Source organism: Erinaceus europaeus, chromosome 1 (assembly GCF_950295315.1).
Source record: "Erinaceus europaeus chromosome 1, mEriEur2.1, whole genome shotgun sequence".
Taxonomy (NCBI): domain Eukaryota; kingdom Metazoa; phylum Chordata; class Mammalia; order Eulipotyphla; family Erinaceidae; genus Erinaceus; species Erinaceus europaeus.
In genome coordinates this window covers 159,405,422-159,422,934 of record NC_080162.1, presented here as the reverse complement: position 1 = coordinate 159,422,934, position 17,513 = coordinate 159,405,422, and the positions used below count along the sequence as shown (strand labels likewise).

Sequence of the window (17,513 nt, the reverse complement as noted above, 5' to 3'; positions counted from 1 at the left end):
TGGTGAAAGAAAGAAAGGAAGAAAGATGTGAAATAAATTTAGTGAAAATTGAGAAAAGAATCAATAGGAAAGATGGTATCATTCTTTTAGGATATCTTTGCCCTAAACTCAATATATTATTTGGTCTTAAAGGGAGTGGCAATCTCTGGTCATTGGTTGCTTTCTGTGTTCTGACTATGGAAAAACTAATTTATAATCTCTCTCTCTCTCTCTCCCTCTCCCTCTCCCTCTCCCTCTCCCTCTCCCTCTCTCTCTCTCTCTCTCTCTCTCTCTCTCTCTCTCTCTCTCTCGGCTGCTGATATGTCTGGTAACAGAAGAAAGGCAGAAACAGTTTCATAGAGGCAAAATTTTTACCCAAGGCTATCTTCCTTCCTGTCCTTTATCCTTTAGAGAGGTTTCAAGTGGGAACTAGAATAAGCAACTGAACAAAGAACTTCATTTTTTTAGTTAATTCAGGACATCTACATATTAGGGCTTAAATAATCTAGGGAAAATAATGGATATAAATTAAGTTGGGAGATACTCCCTTAGAGAAAAATAGGATTTTCTTCCTTCCTTCCTTCCTTTCTTTCTTTCACCATTTGTTTATGAAATAGAATGTTAATTGGAAGTAGCTGTGAAAGTGAACAATTAGATTTACACAGTGTCCCATATGATGATTACATGATTGGTCCATAGCAGGGTAATCACAATGTCTTTGCTATAAACTAGTTTTTTCTTTTTTTAATAGACTCATTTCTGTGGAGGATTTTAGAGAGTTTCACATGAACTGAAAAGTTTTTAGAAATAATAAAGCACATGAATGTTTCAAAACTTCTCTTCCTCAGTAACTGGACACATAGTTTACAATATAACACAATGTTTTCTCCACTTGTTTTTATATTTGGTAAAGGATATGTATTCTAACAGTGCAAAGTCTTCTCTTGTTTCAACACTTTTAGATTTAGTTTTCTAACTAACAGGTAAAATCTCTCAATGACATCTTCTTCCCATCACCCTCCTCTGAGTTTAACTAACTCAACTGAAAACTGGCTTCACTCTTCTTGATCCCCTACATTGAGTCTAGTCAGCCACAGTTTTCTTGTGCAAAAACCAAAGGGCTATGTGACTATTTCCCTTTATCACAACGTGAATATTCTGCTGTACTTTTGGTTGGAAAAGTTCTGATACTAGGTGCTGGGAGAAAAAGTCAGGGAAGTCCAAGCTATTTTGACTCACATACAGTACTCTATAGAGAACTTATACAAATACTTATCATCTTAAATCTGATGTGGTAACGTACATCTATTAAATGGATCAGATGTTTTCCCATGATAAATTAATGCTTCTGAAAGTTTAATACTTTTTATTAGAAATTTTTACCAAATTTGAAATATTCAGATTTTGATACGCCACTGCTATATTGAATATTAGAAACTGGGAGAGGCTATGCTGACTGTGTACATCACATCAGTACCAGGTGTCATATGGTTTTAAACTCATTTAACAAGATAAACTTTCTGAAACCCTTTTTCACATTTTTAAATGAATGGATTTTTTTTCTTTAGCAATGTAATTATTAAATAAGGGCACAATGACAATATTTATATATGCAGCTTTGCCTCATTAAATCACCTCATGATAACATTATCTACTTCATTAGTATAGTTTCACTGGTGTACTCTTATATTGTCTCCATGGTTAGAATAGGGTAAATATGTAAAAATTAAATCATGTTATTTAGGGCTAGTTATTATAGGGGCTTGATATTCTGGTAAGAGAAAATTTGCTACTTCTAGGGAAAATCACATAGATTGCTTTCCCATTATTTCCTTGGTCCTTTAGCAGTGCCTAGTATATATGTGTGTGTAAATGTGTAGAAGAAGTCCTTTTGCAAATACTTTTCTGGAATATTTAAAATATATTTATCTTCTGAAAAACGAAGGAATTTCAGGCAGAAATAAGGCATTGCATTCATTGACTAGGTAGTAACAGGAGAGGTGTATCCTTTTAGGGGTGAAAAATATTTCATTGTGAATAACACAAAATATGATTCCAGTGGTCTGTGAAGACAGCACAATGATTATGAAAAAGAATTTTACACCTGAAGCTCTAATATTCCAGATTCAGCCGCATGACCACCAGCCAGTGTTCTGGTCTTGCTTTGGGTGTCTTTCTCTCTGTATATATTTATCTTCGCATTAAAATAAAACTAAATAAATTAAATATTTAATAATATGATCCAGGTAATGCCTATTGAATCTTTCCTATTTTAGTAGTAGATTTAAGAACACCCCATTGGCAGTTGTTAGTAGTGACTTGAGTGTCATGCATGCACTCTGGAATATGTAATTTGGAACCAGGCATGCAAATTTCTTAGGCATCAGAAGAAGCCCTGTTTTAGGATACAGCTGATAAATAGTAGAATTCAGTTTGACTATGAGGAAGTTGTCATCTATATGAAGCTTCTCAACATTTGTATGAAAGGAATCTTCCTATTAAAAAGCGAGAATTAAAAAGCTCTACATAGACCTTTGAAGGAGAAAATTTCGACCTTTGAAGGAGAAAATTTCCCTTTTGTTAGGTGACCAAGAAAAATCATATTCTTTGCTTGGTGAGTTATTGCTGTTGTGCTACTGAGGCATCTCTATCCTCAATGACAGCTGACTTCTGGGCCACACATGGTTCTCCTTTGTGCTAATACTAGTTGTCAAGTGTCAAAGCACTTACAGAGTCTAAGTAACCTTCACAATACCACTATGAGGTAGGTATATAAGTATTATCTCTTTTAAATGTGGGAAGATGAGGCTGAGAGTGAATTTCTGAGACTGATGTGGCCATCAATAATGAGGACTCTGAGGGGTTCCAGATGATCAGACCCTGTGTTCCCATCACTAGACCCCACCTTCACATCCTTGTCTCCAGAAAGGAATGCAATTCATAATGTAGAAAGATATTGTTTCACTGAGTATAGTTAAGCATATTTAAAATAGTCCTTATACTCAACACAGGGAGGTTTTCTACTAAAGTGTAATTTTCATTCAATTGTCAAGTAAAAAAAAAGATAATTGAAAAATATCTAATGATTTTTGCTAATTGGTTGCCTCTTGGTTGTCAATAAACCCAAATATTCTGTTAATATCATGAGAGTAAAGAGATCTGGTGAAGTGAAAAATCTCAGGAAGAAGAAAAGTGAAGCTAAAATGAATGGGTATGAACATCAGTGTCTGGAAGGACTTGCTTTATGTTCTTGGAGACTTTAGCAGGTGTATGAGCAAGCAAACAAGATCTGGCCTCCAAAGGAGCCATCATGGATGACAATTGGCACAGACCAATGACAACAGTGTCTTGTTATTCAAGGTGGGGTATTCATTTAATTTAGGGGAAACTTTAGCATCTGAAGAGAAAGACTCAGAAAGGAAGGGAGCTTTCTATCCTTGGATTTGGCACTAAATGTAGAATTTGACATAACCAGAACATAAGCCAAGATGCTACAAACCAGTTAGATTAAATAGTCTTTGCATAGCTGACTTATTTTCCAGTGCCCTGTGAGTCTGTTTATGGCCAGTGCCTCCAACAAGTTATGCAACACAAGAGCACTTGAAAAAGAACATTGGTCTGAAGAGTTTGTCTATTTTTCTGCCCGGCATCAGAACAGTAAATGAGGTAAACACACAATGAGAAAAACGACACTCTTTCACCAATCTGGAGCCAAACCAGAAGACATAAGAAAAAATGTAGACAAATAGTCATAAATACAAATGTTGGAAAGTGAATTTCCATTTAAGGCTATCCTTTCCTTTTTTTTTTTTCCTATGATTGCAAAGAAAACACAAATATTCCAGTATGTCACAACCAGTTAGACCTTAGCAATCAGAATAACATTAACAAACCAAACATATAGTTTAATTTGAGAAAAGTAGCTTTTCCATCTATGGATATCATAAAATTCAATCATAAAATAATCCCACCAAGCAGATCAAATTATATACTTAAATGATTTAGGTCTTAAAAATCAAAACTTTGCACTTAAGCAAAAAACTATCAAACACTTGTATTTATTTTGAAAAATTAAATCAAATTGACCATGGGAATTACTAAGGTTTTGTAAAGGGTTGATAGGAAGTTATAAAATTATCAGAGATGGAAAAGTTCTGAATAAAATGTTTTCTTGCTTGGGAATCACCAAGTGGCTGACCAACAGAACTGACCCTCTCAAGGTCTGCATTGCAATCAAATCTGAGTACACACAGAGCAGTTTTCCCAATGCCCTTCCATTCATATGTTTCCTCAAAGTAAACAAAATTTAAATAGTATTTTCTCTGTCTCTCTTTGCACAACAAGGAGATTTCTGACAGCAAAATATCATCACTAATCGAGTACTACAAATGAAAATTAAACTGCATTACCTACACCTGAGCATTTTCTGTCTCTCTGGACAGTCCAGACAACAGGAAAAACTCTATGATTCAAACATGTGGGCTTTCCCAGATATCCTGATGTTTGACATCACAAAGATCAAATCTACTCCTTTACCTTTTGGGGGGGATATACACATCCATGTGGATAATCATTACTTCTCGGTAACTTCTTTAGTGTCCATTTAGTGAAGATGGTTCAGCAAATCATTTGGAAAATTCAGATGTTAAATGCCCCTGAATGAGAAGAAACTTAGTCATGAGGAAAAATTTAAACTTTAGGGCTGTCTGTGTCACAGTAGTGTGTGTGTGTGTGTGTGTGTGTGTGTATTGAAAAATGTAGTCCATTACTTTTTATTTCCATTTGTCAGCAAATCATTTGAACAACAACTGTTTTTCTCCAATTAAGGGATAGATACATAGACCAAGTGACTGGTGGGATCTAGATTTAAAAGATTAAAGTTGCATTTAAAAGATTAAGCTTAAACCTGTTCAGTGAATCTGAACACAGAGGCTTTTGTGATGTCATGATTTATTTACAATGGGATTATGAGTAAGGCCATGGTAACCCTGAATCTCATTGCTATCAAAATGAGAGAAGTTCAAAGGAACATGTTCTTCAAGAAGGAATATTTAAAATACCTTAAAAACAACTCATTTATAATCCATCAGAAGCTCTTAGTATGAAGGTTAGATAGCAGCATAGGGGCCAATGACCAAGAAACAGAATCACAAGTGGCATGTTTTCTTAAGTACTGACTGAGCCATCAAGTCACTGACATCTCTTTTTTCCTACTTTGTCTCACTACATGATTTTTTGAAAGTAGATCTCTTATTATTATGGCTAAGGAATGCAGGAGCTACCTGGAAACCTCTGTTCTGTAACAAAGCAAACATTTCTGAGCAGACACTGGTAGTTTTCCTCTTCACTCACTACACTTATAATTCTCTCACTTGGACTCTCACCCCTGAGCCTTTTTCAGAGGACTGTTTATTGCACTTTTGTCCTTATAGTCAACTGACTCATACATAACGGTGAATCTTTGTGTCTGTTCTGACTTTGGAATTCCTTCCACCTGGTTCTTTCTCCTTGCCTTGCCATAGAAAATAAGTTGCATGGTGGTAGGGTATTCTTTTAACCATTAAATTACAGTGTTTATGACAAGAGCATGATCACTATCACTCAGTAGTTCTTACTACACCTGGGAGAGAATCACCAAGATGACCACTAAGGAGAAAATATCTTTTGATACAGGAATAGCATTCCCTGTTTCTTCTTCTTTTCCTGTTAGACTGTTTATTGAGTACATCTGGTTACTTTTACTCATTCACCTCGGGTTGACTAAGACTGTTATGTCAAAACCCTAGACGGGAAACTTTACAAGAACATGTGGTTGTAGATATACTTGCAAACTCTGACATTGTGTATTTAAGTATAGCGAACTACATTTCATTCTAACCTTGCAGCTCAAATCTTTCTTTCAAAACAAAGAAGCCAGGAAGAATAATGAGGCCACTTATTTACTTTGGAGTGAATATTTAGGGATTAAGAACATAAAAGTGGTGCTTCTAGAACTTGAAACCAACATTTTCCGGAGTCTGAGGAGTAACAGGACAGTTAATTGCACATATAAATGTTATCTTAGTTTGAACGCATCAATGAAACCACCAAAGAATGCAGGGATCAAATTATTCAGTAGCTGAATAATGCAGGTTATACTTGTGAAATTGAATTGTAAATTCAATTTTTACAAAACAACTTATTACGATGTTGATAATATACTCTCACAAAATAAAGTTAATAGCAGTCACTGTACTCTGTCAGATCAGTAATTAAACAAGTGACAATGACTTTTTTTTTCCATTTCCAAACACAATTAGATCGTATCCATTTAAAGTGAGTTTCCATGACCAGATACCCATACTCTGAGCTATGCAACCCCTCAAGAATCCACAGACCTCCCTTTCCCCACTTTTTTTAAAGCAGTGCATACTGGCAAAACCAAATGAAGCAGATGGCTTTCCACAACATGAATGAGGAGGAAGAAGGTAGTACAATTTCATCAATGCTCTACTTCATAGAGGTCTCTTTCTTCTGGCCTGGGCACAACACTGAACGAGTACTCCTTTCTACTAACTGCTTAATTGCCCCTTGCAGTAGCTTGGCTACCATATTACAAGTCAAAGATTTGTGAGATTAAAGGGTCTGTTGAATTAATTAATGCAAATCACCTCCAGTAAAGCTTGACAAGTTCCAAGATGTTTCTGTAAAAAAAAAAAAAAAGAAGAAGAAGAAAAAGGGAATCGATAGCATCAGCAACACACAGATTAGTGACAACCTAGGCTCACATTTCTGAGTGTGACTGGATAGCCACCACTCCCTACCTTTCTCCCCACAAGGCAGGTAAGAGTTCTTTCTTTTCATAGAAGACCAAGTTTCTGATTCACACCAAGGAAAATATTTCACCCAAGGCTTTCAAAACACACTTCAGTAAAGCATATCACTTTTAATGCACATTAGAAAGGTTCATAAGGGCCAGTGAATATTTTTGTTATTTTAAAGGACACTATAAAGTGATAGTTCTTTGACAACTGTCAGATCACCTTCAGTTACAGGGCAGTATACTAGTGTGATTAATATAAATAAGGTAAGAACTCACAAAATGCCAGAGAAAAAGTCACAGGTGGAGGGTTAATTTAGTCCCCAACACACCCAAATGCAAGTAATCATTGCCCACAATCACAATAGACTGAAATCCTGGTGTTTAAAATATATACTCCTAGTTTGTGATCAAAATGGGAATTTCTTATAATGATAGAAATATAAAATATAGTCTCAACATATTGAGGAGTGTTTTATAACTTATAAATGAATTAATTTGAAATAATTAAGACTTGATTTGATACAACTCCATGCCACTAAAACAGTGAAATTCAATTACTTTAAACACAACATCCTCATTGTTCACATTTGCAGCGCTTAAATGAAGCAGGAATTTGATTAGCTCTATTCTAATGCAAATCAAGCAGTAAAGAAAGGACCACCAACTTAAGTTGGTAGAAGTACCACAACAAGAAACTTTGTTTTTCTGAAATTCTAGTAACAGAGTAGGTGGCAGGCTTCAAAACAATAGCACAAGAGGAAAATTTGTGTTGATGTTATACTGGTCATACTTACTTATCCACATGATTAGATGGTTTTGATGTTGATCTATTTTGTTAAACATGATCTTTGCTCTGCAAATGTCACTATATTCTATTTGGTGTGATAACAAAAACAGTAGTAATCAAAGTAACTGAGCTACTAATGATGGCATGAACCTAGAAACCATCCTTTGGATGCAGTAATGTTATTACCTCAACTTTTAAATTTATACTTAATAGGACTTACCAAGTAATTCTTTGAACCATTCTGCATCCATGAGAATTACTAGGCTTTCTTCTCTCACTCCTTTTATTCCATAGAGGACTGACTATGAGTTTATACATTTCCTTGCCAGAATTGTTTCACTTATAAAAATTTTGTCATGTAAATTGTCTTTAAGCAATGCTTCTTATATTTGTGGGAAGCTGAATACTACTGACTAGTTTGCAAGACTTGTATTGGACATAATGGGGCTCACAATAAGTCACCCTTAAATATGCCAAGAGATTTATTGGTTATTTTGAGTTAAAGTTACTTGAGAAACAATCAGTGCAGAATGACACCCTGCTCCTGTCTGACTCCCTGAAAGTAGGAAATAAATTTCCCATGTGAAAGTTTCCCTCCCTGTACAGGACCAAAAATGACATCCTCACTCCCAGAGACATGGAGTTAAGGGTCCTGTGAGCCTGAACATATCAATATCTGGACCTAATGTCTTTGATCAGTTTTTCACAAATGTATTATTTCTTTGTCCAAAACTTTTTTAAATTTAGTGTTTGTCTTGATGACAGGTCCTATAGGTAATGGGCCTCCATGTGTATGACCCTAAGATCTTTCTCCTGTTAATTGGCTTTGTGTCAATTATTAGGCCTCCAAAAGAACAAGTAGGGTAGTGGGGAGAACTCTCTCTAGTAGTGGCTTTAGTATCCACACTTTGTGAGTTTTTTGGTCCTTATTGCTGAAGAAATACTAAGGTGAGAGAATGGGCGGTGGTGCACCCAGTTAAGTGCACATGGTGCAAAGCACAAGGACTGGTGCTAGGAGGGATCCATCGGAGTCCCTGGCTCCCCACCTGCAGGGGGATAGCTTTACAAGTGGTGAAGTAGGTCTCTCTCCCTCTCTATCTTCCTTCTATCTTCAATTTCTCTCTATCCTATCCTAAAGCAACAACAACAAAAATGGAAAAAATGGCTATCTGGAGCAGTGGATTCGTAGTATAGGGACCTTGCCCCAGCTATAACCCTGGAGGAAAAAAACAAAACAAAGCAAAAACAAAACAAAACAAAACAAAACAACAACAAAAACCCCACTAAGGTGACGGCATAATAATTATGTAAAAGACTTTCATGCCTGAGGTCCTGTCTTCAATCCCTGGCACCACCACAAATCAGAGCTGAGCAGTGTTATGGTCTCTTTTCTGTGCCTCTTTCATTCAAATAAAATAAATGATGAAGAGGTGGTCGGGGGGTGGCGCAGTGGGTTGAGCGCATGTGGCGCAAAGCGCAGGGACCAGCATAAGGATCCCGGTTGGAGCCCTCGGCTCCCCACCTGCAGGGGCGTCGCTTCACAGGCCGTGGAGCAGGTCTGCAGGTGTCTGTCTTTCTCTCACCCTGTCTGTCTTCCCCTCCTCTCTCCGTTTCTCTCTGTCCTATCCAACAACGATCGACATCAACAATGGCAATAATAATAACCACAAGGAGGCTACAACAACAAGAGCAACAAAAGGGGGAAAAAATGGCCTCCAGGAGCGGTGGAATCATGGTGCAGGCATTGAGCCCAGCAATAACCCTGGAGGGAAAAAAAAAAAATAAACGATGAAGAAAGAAGGAGAAAAAAAAAAAAACGATGAAGAAAGAAGGAGGAAAAAAAAAAGAAGAATGCAATACAGTACTACTCTCAGAAAAATTCCTTGCATTTTTTGAGATGTGTATCTAGGGATTCGTTACCCTTACACAGCTAGTAGCCTAGAGACATGTGGCATGCACTAACTGGGGAAGTTTCTTAAGATCAGAGAATAACTTATTAGAAAAGTCCTCAGACATTTGAGAGACATCATAATTTCACGCCTCTTAAAGTATTTTCACAAATATCTCTTCAGTTAATAGAGATGGCTGTTTTGAGTCATATACTGTGTGAAACAGAGTATTACCTTTCTCACTCTCCTTTTTTAAAATTAGTCAACTAATAATTAGTTAACTAATTAATTACTTGTGTGGAGAGAAAAATAACTTGAGAGGGAAGGCGTAGGAAGAGAAAGGGGGAGAGAAAGAGACACCTGCAGCTCTACTTCACTGCTTGTGAAGCTTTCCCCCATTCAGGTGGGGACTTGAACTGGGATCCTTGTGCATTGTAACGTGCACTCAACAGGGTGCATAACTGCACACGCCACCCAGTCTTCCTTCCTTCCTTTTCTTTCTTCCTTCCTTTTCTTCCTTCTTTCCTTCCTTCCTTCCTTCCTTCCTTCCTCTCTCTCTCTTTCTTCCTTCCTTCCTCCCTCCCTCTCTTTCTTTCTTTCTTTCTTTCTTTCTTTCTTTCTTTCTTTCTTTCTCTCTTTCTTTCTTTCTTTCCCTTTCTTCCTTCCTTTCTTTCTTTCCCTTTCTTTCTTTCTTCCTTTCTTTCTTTCTTTCTTTCTTTCTTTCTTTCTTTCTTTCTTTCTTTCTTTCTTTCTTCCCTATGACCTTGATTTAAAATATCTAGAATGGGAAAGGCATTAAAAACAAATCATGAAATTACTTGCTCTCTTTATAAGCAATCATCCATATTGCTTTGTTTTTATACTTATATAATTACCATGTGTTTTCATAGCCATTGGGTATGCTAATTGCTTATTGTGAGGCTTACGTAACAGTCTTGAAAAATATTATATTTCTTTATTGTTTTGATATGGAATTTTAGACATTAAAAAATGTCAGAACTGAAATCAGAAATTTCTTATCTTGTTACAATAACCCAAGTGTAAGCTTCTGGAGTGTGGGGCTCCTTTAGCACTTGCTTGTGGATTGCCTAGCATAGCTACTCATGAGGTCATGCTTGCCAAGCAAAGGAGCAAGGAATGCCGATTATAACATTTACCTGGGAGTCGGGCTGTAGCGCAGCGGGTTAAGCGCAGGTGGCGCAAAGCACAAGGACCGGAATAAGGATCCCGGTTTGAACCCCGGCTCCCCACCAGCAGAGGAGTCGCTTCATAGGTGGTGAAGCTGGTCTGCAGGTGTCTATCTTTCTCTCCTCCTCTCTGTTTTCCCCTCCTCTCTCCATTTCTCTCTGTCCTATCCAACAACGACAACAACAATAATAACTACAACAATAAAACAACAAGGGCAACAAAAGGGAATAAGTAAATAAAATAAAATATTTAAAAAAAATTAAAAAAAAAACAAAAAACATTTACCTGACCTCACTGGCTTCCTCTGGTTTCATTTATAGAACAAGCATACTGAAGTGACACTTCGATCGCCTTTAGATTTTATAAAACACATGATATTTAACATATTTCATATATATATATATGGTTAAATTATATAAAAAATAGGAAAAGAGATGGTTACTTTTAAGAAGTTAACATTGACCCCTATATATAATTATATATTTTAAATAAAGAAAGATTGAGAAAGTTTTTGGTGCACTACTGGTTATTATTATTATGTTATTATTATTATTATTTTGGATTCAAACCTTTAGACTGGAACATATTACAACTAAGTTGAGGAGGGAAATGACACATTAATTGTTGTTATAATCAATTCAACAAACAGTAAATATGTGCTATATTATTTGTATCTAATTTTTTAACTCATGATAAGGCTCCTAGATTTATATGATGGGTTAAATTTATGGTATAACATTCCTCTAAACGTCAAGTTTTATTAATCCAGCAAGACATTAAGTATAATTTTGGAAAAAATCATGAAATAGTATAATGTAACTTCAAAGACTTACTAGACTCATCTTTCTTGTTTTCCCCTTCTCTCTTTCTGTTTTTGTTCAAGTAGTGAGGTTTTATTATGGTTTATTATGTTGCTAAACTGAAGGACAATAGCACACTATGTAGAATATACAGAGATGAGTCATTGGGCTAATTTATATTGATCATTTCAGTGCAAAGTAGGGCCACAGAGGGGCTGGGTGGTGGCACACCTGGTTGAGCACACATGCTACAACTCAAAAGGACCCAGGTTCAAGTCCCCAGTCCCCACCTGCAAGAGGAAAGGTTTGCGAGTAGTGAAGCAGGGTTGTAGGTGACTCACTGTCTCTCTCCCTCTCTATCACCCCCTTCAATCTCCATTTATGTCTGTCTCTATCCAATAAATAAATAAATAAAACAAAAAAAAAGAAAGAAAACTTAAAAAAAAAAAGAGTAGGGCCACAGAAGGGGAGAATTATCTAGGAGGAAAGGAGAGCATATATCTACCTACTACGAAAGAGAGTAGTAAGAGGTGATGGAGATTTCCATTTCTCACTGTTTTTTAAAATATTGTTTCATTTTGAAAGATGTCTTTAACTTTTACATAAAAACCTCCTTTGAAAAATGTGACCATCACCCCCATAATTGTATTTCTTCTGAGATTGTGTCAAAGCAGGAATAGATCTTGGTGGGGAAGTAGTCCTTGGTTTTCTAGAAGAATTTGTGATTGTCAGAAGCTAGTAAAAGTCTGTTTAACTCTCAGAAACCTGGTTTTCTAGCTGTGGGAACTCTGGAAAATTGCTTAATACCCTTGATCTGAAGTGCTGTTATCTGTAAATAGTATGTAACTCACAGAAATAGTGAAGAGTGAGTGAGGATGCATGGAGAAAATTCTGTAGCAAGCACTGAGCTCACTCTCAGTTCTCAATCAAGGCACATTACTACTAATATGAGAATCTGAACTTCAAGAAAATCTAAGGGGAGACAAGGACCAAACAAAAAATGTGACATCATCAGTGTTTCTAACTTAAACTATAAAAAATCTTTAGCAAAAAGAATCAGACATTTCAGAGACCCGCCTATCCCTCATTGAGCAGAACCTAGGCCACCAATGGTGGGCTCAAACTTGACATTTCTGAGCTAGAGCGCACAATCTGACAAAAGCCTGATTGTGTGTGTCTCTCTCTCTGTGTATATGTGAAATATGGAGAATGTTTCAAAGAGATAGTGAAATAACATGAAATGTCAAATGCTCATGGAGAGTTTCTGAACCCCTCATTTCTGTGGGCAAATCATACCGGACTTTCTGCTATGAGAGCAGGCTGCTTATGAGTTAGTAATTGCTAAACTTAATAGAGTTAAATGGATCATTGTGCATTTATATAGTTTTACCCACATCCTGAAGAGTTCTTTTTTTTTTTAAAATTATTTATTTATTTTCCCTTTTGTTGCTCTTGTTGTTTAACATTGTTGTGGTTATTGATGTCGTTGTTGTTGGATAGGACAGAGAGAAATGGAAAGAAAAGAGAAAGATAAAGAGGGGGAGAGAAAGACAGACACCTGCAGACCTGCTTCACCACTGTGAAGTGACTCCCCTGCAGGTGGGGAGCCGGAGGCTCCAACCAGGATCCTTACTTCAGTCCTTGTGCTTTGCGCCACATGCGCTTAACCCGCTGCGCCACCGCCAGACTCCCCCAGAAGAATTCTACTTCTGAATATGCCAAAGTTCTTGATAACAGCACATATTGATTCTTCCCATTTGCACACTTTTAGGATGGCAACTGGATAAGGTATATGTCTAACAGAGAGGTCTGCAGTGAGCAATGCAGCCCATTCTGGGGAAAAAGGGAGGATGGAGTGAAAATGCTTTAATAGGAGGGACCTGTAAGTGGTACATTTTGCAGAGCACACATGTTACATTACACAAGGGCCCTGGTTCAAGCCCTTAGTCCCCACTTGCTGGGGTAAGCTTCACAATCAGTAAAGCAGTGCTGTAGGTGTCTCTCTCTTTCTCTCCCTGTCTCTCCCTTTCCTCTAAATTTCTCTCTTTCTCTACCCAAAATTAACAACAACAAGAATAAATTAAAAAATATTTTGAATATTTCAGTCTAATGCAGTCAGGACCAGAGACATGGCGATGGAGTGAGGGTCAGGATGTGGCAGAAAGAGAAATGTCATCTTTGCCATCTTGAAATGCTTGCACTATGGAAGAGAAGAGTGTTTTGAGTCACAAGCTAACAGAAGTAATCATGTTGACTGTTTCCTAATGTGACAGTGTATTACAGAAGAGAAATGAACAGAGCTGATCTGCATCTATCACTGCCATGGTAGAAATAATCAGGCCAGTCCTCCTGTGTTTTCACCTTCAATCACTCTCTGAACTCTACCCCTGAAAGACAGTGGAATTTCCTCCAAAAAAGATTTAAAAAATTCTCCTTAGGAACATAAAAATGCAGGCATCTCGTATAAGCTTTATATAGAAACAGTAATGGTTAATGGCAAAGGTACATGAGAATGCAGGGGAGCATAAATTTAGTCTAGGAAATGGCTCATTATAAAAAAGAAATCTCTGGATTTCTGTCTAAACATTGTGTCAGGACTTGTTTCCACTCAAAGGTTTTTCATACTCTTACAGGCAAATGTGTAACCTTATAGAATCTTGGTAAGGACATCAGAGAATTTTGCTTCATTCAAATAGTTCAGAGGAAGAAAGTTTAGAATGACTCAAAATAGTCTTTTCAATGACTTAAGAGGTGACATCTTTTAGAAGGGATAATGCTTACTCACAATATAAATGCTAAATTAAAATTAGGGATTTCCAACTGAAGTTCACAAATGTATTGATGTCTTACAAATATGAACTGTAAACTTGGACTCGTGATGGAAAAAGAGATGAAAAAAGCTCTTTATCTAAAGGTTCATGTTTCAATAACATAGTGATTTATGTGCATGAAAGTTTAGTATGTACTTTATCTTTTTCATCTATTACTTTAGTTGTATATATGCATGTATGCTCATGTGTGTGCCACATATAATGTACACACACAAATTATTTTTAAAGTCACTGAAATTTCAACCATTCCCATCCATTTTTAATTAATCATCCCTATCAACTCTTTTATTCACCAAACAAAACAATTTAGGCATTTAGAAATTAGGTGTTAATATTTCATTATTGTTTTATCTTCTGCTGATACATAAATTGCATATTTTGACTGCATCAGAAAGAGAATTTATTTCACCTATTGAACTCATAACAATAGGTGAAATAAATTCTCTTTCTGATGCAGTGACTGAGTGCTAAGGGTATTTTACTGAACTAGACATACAACAGATAAACAGGACATTGTAAAATAGATGATTTTAAATAAAGAATTTAAAGAACATTGTCATTTGAGGGGTGGGGATGGATAAAACTTTGATTTACATAGAAACAATTCAAAGTTTCAGCCTGGTTAAGTTACAGTAATAATTTCATTAAGTGCTATTTTGAAAATTTAAAAAATGGTAATATTATCTGTTAGAAAATTTTATAGTCTTATGTGAAAAGGCCTCCCCTCCTCCTCATCAAAGGAATCCAAGTAGATTCAGGCCCAGGAAGTTGGAATCCACAGAAAGAGAATTCAGCATTTCTAATAAGTATGCTAAACATAGTTTGATGATCTTGGATTCTCTAATTAGTCTCTGTGGAAGGTTTAAGGGCAAATTGAAAATGTAATCCTAGGACAAACTTTATTCCTTTCTATATTGACAATGTCTCTTTAAATTTGAATACTTTAAACTCTCTGTTATCTGTTTATCTAGAAACTACAAAAAGTTGTAATTCATGGCCTGATTGCAGGAAAGTGCTGATTCATGGAAGCAAGATTATAGTCATGAATAACCTTGGAGTAAGTCATTTTGTTTTCATGATCTCGAGAATCTTATAATTTATAACATTGAATATCATTTCTTTAGCAAAATTTGTGTCTAAAACATACTCTTCAAGAATGTTGGATAACAGAGTATTTATAGTATTTGGGAAATCATTAAAAAAATTGAAACTTCTTTTACTTCCCCCATTCCTGCATTCTCATTTCCAAGAAAAAACACAGTAATTTTTTCCTATTCACATAGCACTTGTTTTAAATTCAGAAATAATTTAGCATTTTCATGACTGAAGAGTGATGGGTCCTGTAGTTGGTATTGATTATCATTGACTCATGGAATCCAAGCTATGGTTCACCTGAGCCATTCAATTTCCAAACATCATCAATTAACATTGTCTTAGAAAAAATGAAGCTAATAGCATGGTTCTGCACAAAAGTGAAGAATTTGCCCATGTAATCATTCTTCCTTCTGCAGTGGGGGTGGACTGTTCTCACCAAGGGCCAACATGAAATGTCTTTCTGGGCGTTTACTAGTGGCCAGGTAATCTTTTCACATCCAAACAAAAGATTATTGTCTTTTAGTGGAAATATTGCTTGGAGGATCATATCATGGGGTGCTAAGAAGCTATGCTCTACTGATAAAATCATCTATTTTTTTTAAACACAGTTTTGGGGCTTTGTACTGTAAGGAGTCTTAGACTGAGCCCCACATATGATAAAGGGGACAGCATTCTCTGTGTGACACACTCCTTACAACTGGCAGCTATACAACTTGACTTTAAAAGAACTGTACAGTCCTAATAGTTGAAATATAAAGTTAAACTGACTTTTCCTCTTTTCTTTAGTGACTTAACTAACATTAATGTATTAGTTGAGTTATTATAAAATCAGGGGAAGAAGTTTAAGACAGCTTCCACTGTGGTCAGGTTTGTCATAGTGAATGGATGAACATAATCATTTACAACTTATATTTCCTGGGAAACATTGGCCAGTCTTGACAAGCCCTTTCTAGTTAAGCGATTCTCTTATCACCTGATATTCTGATAGCACCCCTGGCCGGGTTTCTGGGGGCACCAACATTGCAAGGTAGGGGTGATCTTGCAAGACACATATGTTCTCAATCTGCCTAGGCAGGCTGATGGAGTTTGTGGACTAGGTTCTGACATGCAAAGTAATTATAATGCTTAAAATATTTTCCAATGATTCCAGGTCAATAAAAATATGGATGATGCCTATATGTACACCCTATATATTTTATTACAAAAATATTGAAATAATCCATGAGTTATTCCACTCTGCACCAACTATAAAAAAATACTATCAAAGTTTGACCGGCACTTTTAATGCAACAAAAAGCACCATGACTGAGGACACTGGAAACAGAAAGCAGGGACGTTTACTTTTGTACGGAGGTATTTAAAACCCAGAAGTTTGTTGTAAGAGTGTGACTTTACAAATTATTTCAAATACAAATCTTAGCTGGATCTAGTGAAAAGCCCTCAATCAGTTCAGCAGGATTTTCTCAATATCTCCCAATGCATTTGCCTGGTCATACTTACTAAAAAGTGTCCCCAAAGCCTTTCAAAACTCATCACTTTGACCTTGGATTAGGGAGGGGGAAAGTCTGTACACAGCAGAAAACTTGATTGTTCGTTTTTGCACCTGCTTTGTGGGACTCACACCATTCTTGCTCCACTGTTTGGGACTTCTCTGTCAGTGTTGTGGTTGGAAGGTGTTTGGCACTAGAAAGGCATGGCATGGCGTGTTTCCCAATTGTGCCTGCCTGCCATCACAGTCACCAATCACTCAGTGTCTTCAGATGTCCAGTTATAGCTCTCTCCCACCTCTGCCCTTAGGTTCCAATGCGAGACGCACAGATTTCTTTTTCCCCACTTCTTCCTCTTTGTGTACTGACTACAAGTTTGCAGTTGAATACTGGATCATAATTACTATTTAATGTATGTCTCTAAGTTATTGAGCTCCTTGGTCTTGCCAAAAGCCATACAAGTGCTGCATAAGATTTCTGTCATAAAGGATTTCTGTCTCAAATTATGATGTAAAAAAAGAAGAAAACTATAACAAATCCTGAAATGTGCTGAGAACAAACCATTTCATTAATTCTGATACACATGTAAACACACTTGAGTTTGCTGTTCATCTGCACACATGGTATGGGTTTCCAAATGAGAAAGTGATTTATG

At 36.5% G+C, this 17,513-nt stretch overlaps 1 long non-coding RNA gene across 1 annotated transcript; it reads right to left on the bottom strand.

The window, feature by feature from the left end:
- Positions 1–556: 556 nt before the first annotated feature.
- Positions 557–17,482, bottom strand: LOC132540594 (uncharacterized). The gene is made up of 2 exons (XR_009551790.1): positions 16,872–17,482; positions 557–6,662 (listed from the first exon to the last, which is right to left on the bottom strand). It is a non-coding gene; the product is annotated as an uncharacterized LOC132540594 (long non-coding RNA).
- Between the last annotated feature and the right edge of the window lie 31 nt (positions 17,483–17,513).